General features: G+C 38.0%; 1 long non-coding RNA gene across 1 annotated transcript; it reads left to right on the top strand.

The window, feature by feature from the left end:
* Positions 1 to 626: 626 nt before the first annotated feature.
* Positions 627 to 4,245, top strand: LOC120519122. The gene is made up of 3 exons (XR_005631390.1): positions 627 to 1,754; positions 1,930 to 2,021; positions 3,609 to 4,245. It is a non-coding gene; the product is annotated as an uncharacterized LOC120519122 (long non-coding RNA).
* The last annotated feature ends 239 nt before the right edge of the window (positions 4,246 to 4,484 follow it).

The following is a 4,484-nucleotide window of genomic DNA, read 5'->3' on the forward strand; positions in this document are numbered from 1 at the left end:
TTGAAAAGAATCATGGCTGGTGTGAGTGAGTTTCTAAACGCTTATAGCATGACTGCGACCATCCCGAAGTAACTGCAGGCACCCAGCGCTGTAGCAGTTTGCCATAAAAGCGAATCTGAAAAGATCGCAGTCATGCTATAAGCACCTGCCGTTAATGGGTGATACAAGGAACATTATAAATACGCAGGGCACAGTATTACTTGGCCACTAACCTAGGCATGACCCTGTCTGACTGCTGTGTGTATTGGAGAGTGGGAGATCCCGCTACAATAAATAACCGCACTGTTCCTGTTCCAAGCTGAATAAAGATGGTGTCGCTAAAGTATTGAGACTCGGCTTCGTGTTTTGGGGTGCAAGACGGGGACTCACACATCACAGCACACACACATGGTCACAATGCTGTAGTAAACAGTATACGCTCGTACAGATGTTGACTATATGAGTGAGGCACGCTGACTGACGATTGCCTACAATCCCACAGCGAGTGGGAGAAGAACCATCAGCTCAGTTGTGGTCACGTGACACTTGGCTGCAATTTGTTGTTACGGAAAATGTGATGTTAACAAGCTAAATTATTTTGAAATTATTATTATTATTAGGTGTAATTTCTATTTATTTGGTTCTGTTTACAGAGATTTTTCTTACTCTTGATATTGATACACTGTTTTCAATCTTGATACATCTTTCTTAAATGTTATTTTTGTACATTTCACTTAGAAGATCCGGACACATTACAATGATTTACATATAGATTCTTCACTATTGTAGCCCAAGGCACATTCAATGGCTCACTCTGGGCCACATAGTGAATCAGAAGTGAATGTTTTATCTGCAAAAAACTATTATTTTTACATAAGCAAGCGACCTCTTATATGTCAGAAAGCAACCTTTATAGCAAAACATCACAAATCTAACATGACTTTTAAAATGGAAAGTCAGAACTCACCACACCAAAGTCTTTTAAATGCCAGAGTTTGATGTGCAAGACATTCCATTATAAAGGGTTAAAGTAGTCACTGACTGTCAGAATAAACTGGAACCGCTGCAGCCATTCAGGATCAAGTTGACCCAGGCCTCCTTTAAAAGGTCTTTCAAATTTGAAACACAAGGAGTCTCCTTGCAGAAACAATGAACATCATGATATTTACAAAAGCCAGATAACTATTAGCACACCAGAGTTAAATGTGCCAAATAGTTTTAAGGTGAGCATTTTCTTTACATCATGGATTTAAATAATATACACTTAAATAATAATATCTTATACTACTCCACTTCTTGGAAACTCGTGCCCAGGTATTCTGAGTAAATATTCTCATAATTACATTATACTGTGTCATTTAGATCCAGCAATATATGGTCAAAATTCTTAGCAATTTTGAGAAAAATATTTCCTCAATTTTCAATTGCCTATAATAACGGTAACAATATTAGGACAATTTGCTGACCCCCAGAGGTTGAATAAAAATTTTTCCATGTGACATTATTGGTTCTACTAATAACACCGCCTCACCTACAACCTGTGATGATTTTTAGTAGAGCAGTTACTCAATTTGCGTTACAGCTGGCATGTTTCCATCTCTGATTTTAAAATGCAGTCATTTTTGTTAGGTGATTGCCAACTTCATATTGCTCCGTCATAAAAGAGTGTGACTATGAGAGTGAGTGCTGCTCTGTGATGGACTGGTGTCTAGTCCGGAGTTGATTCCTGCCTTGACCTGGAATACTAAAGCTGTATGAATGGATTTAGAAAATAGGTGAGTACTTTTTATTGATCAGTTGGAAATTCCCCCCCATATTTATCTTTGAAAACAATACTTGTAATTTTAGACATGACAATTGAAAAATTTCCTCTTAGTGAATCATCATTTTGCAAATTGTAGTCCTGAATCCACCTAAGGTCAAAGGCCTGTCTTCTTCTTTGCTTTCAAGGTGCATCCGGTTAGCTCATAGCTCTAGAAGACTGGGTTTCAGTCTCAGGTTGTTCCTGTTAGCATGGAAATTTCACATTCATCGATTTACATGTGAGTTTTTCCCTGAGTACTTTGGCTTTCTTGTCTCATTGCAAAAAGTGTGCACGCTAGGTTTATTGATGATCCAAGTCAATTGATTCAGGTTTGCTTCCTGCTGCCCCCAAGACTGACCCTGGCCAAGAAAACATCTGACCTCTTGACTCTGAACTGAACAAATCAGGGAGGCAACTTTCTGTTTCTAAGCACCAAAAACCTGGAATACTTTTACCGTTAGAGATATGCCAGGCCAGTACAGGTGAACACTTCAAAAAACTAATAATATTTCACTTGATCACTTAAGTTATTACCATCACTTTGTTTCCTTCACACTGAGGGAAGAAGAAACTCAATACTTTTCACTAATTACTACTTTTGTGTGTTTTCCTTTTCCAATAATCTGTGGTGGCGCTGATCCACTTGGTCTCTTATCTAGCTAGATGGCTGCCCTTTGCCCTTCAGCCTAAATATTATGGTTCTGATGATACTCTGTCCCAGTTCTATTTTTACTCTTTTTTGTTTTTTCCCTTTTAATTTTATAAGTAGCCATATTTGTGTATTGTTTCTCAATTAAGATTCAAGTCAAAGGAGACAAGTCCCCCAACCATGACTCATTCTCAGATGTGGCTGGTAATTTAGTGCCATCACCAAATGCCAAAAAAAGAGAGAATTGCAGTTTCAGTTTATTGTGGCATTCAATAACTTGTGCGCCTTTCCAAGTGTCAAGATTATCTGAGGTTTTGTTTTTTGTTCATCTGTTCTCAGTCTTAGGTCTTCTTCATCTGTCATTTAAGAGTTTGGGATTATACTGTATATTTGGTTATTGGTCATCACATTTATATTTTTACTTTTGTTCGATATCTTTAGATTTGCTTTAGATTTTTGCTGTCTTTTGTTTTTCGTTCTCCTACCTTGCTTTTTCTAAATCTTATGATTTTTTTTTATCATAGTTTATTTTATTAGAGTGTAGTGTTCTTCCTGTTATGGCCAAGCTGGTATGTGGAAGTTCCAAGGGGGAAACTGTCATTTCCCTGTCTATTAATACTTTCAGTCTTTCACAAAAGGAAAACAAAAGAATAGTCAGTAGACTGGCAGAGGTGAAAATACCTTTCAAGTCACAAAACTAAATAACTAAAATCTGGAATGAAGTCAAAATGCTAATCTCTTAGCCTTGCTTTAGCTACTCTAGGATTTGTTTTTAAGAAGTAAGATCCATAGCTTGAATGTCAGGCAGAGTGAACCTAAATCCTTAATAATTTTGATGTTATAATGTCATAAGGTAACACAACTAACTGACAATAAACATTGTTGCCACCAACAACATGGCAGCACCCAAAGAAACCACACTACTAGAAAAAGATACTCACAAATTGGTACTTAGGTGGTCTTACAAAATAATGTTACACTGTTTTTCATTTGATTTTATCAACACCAGCATAACTAAGAAGGACCTCAAATGAAATCTTTCTTCCTTCACAGCTTTTAGTTTCTTTGTGTTTTTCTTCCTGTGATCTAATGTCACACATGAGCGTCAGAGGGTTACCTTCTGAGCTCATCAAAGGCCACAGTTGCTGACTCTTCTATCTCTTTTACCACTCACAGCTCCAAGAAGATGCCCATTGAGGGAAACTGACTCCGCCTTTTTGGTCGACAAGCTATAAAAGCAGGGCTCTCCTGGAAGGAGGCGTCTCATTTGGAGAGATGAGCCACCCACCCAATGGAGCTCCAACCCTGAAGCCTGATGGCTCTCCAGAGACTTTTTACTGCAGACCATTACTGAGCATAGCTTTTTGTTCATTACGGCACCTAGCTCCCCAACATTTCATTTGGACTCTTGTGTTTATAATGGTTGATGAAACTCAATTTTGTATTGCATTACTTATTTAATTACTTGCCTCAGGTTTGATTAATTAAGGGTTATCAGGTTTTTTGGGTTTGGTTTTCTTACCGTTGCCTTCCCATGTGGGTTTCCCTCAATAAACCCTGACACTAACCACTACTAAGTCAACTAAACCCTTTTTGAAGTGTCTGTTTAAATTAAAGCTATGCAACATTTCGTATCTTTTTTCAGTTGTAACTTTCATTTACATAATCTTGAGCTGAAGGCAGTCAGCTGCACACTCCAGTGAAGAAGTCATGCAATTTGAAATGCCCAGCAGCTCAGTCCAACTCGTCTGTGACTCGCTCTGACAGATTCAAACAGGTTTCATTTTTTCTTTAGTCATCTGCTTGAATGAATTCTCACCCGGAAGTACAATTTATAGAATGCAGCAACATGAATAAGGAATAAGAGTGTGTTTTGGGCCTCACAAACAGAAAAGAAGCCTGTCTGTCTGATGTCTTGTGTTTTATGTACCACAACAGAATGAAATAAAAGAAAAAAAGAGCCCAAGATTAAAGCTGAACTAACTGTAACTTTTCAACCCCTTGTGTAGCAGTGGCTTCCATCAGGCAACACGTTATTGCCTGTCACAAAAA

The sequence above is a fragment of the Polypterus senegalus genome, chromosome 1 (genome assembly GCF_016835505.1).
Source record: "Polypterus senegalus isolate Bchr_013 chromosome 1, ASM1683550v1, whole genome shotgun sequence".
Classification (NCBI taxonomy): Eukaryota; Metazoa; Chordata; class Cladistia; order Polypteriformes; family Polypteridae; genus Polypterus; species Polypterus senegalus.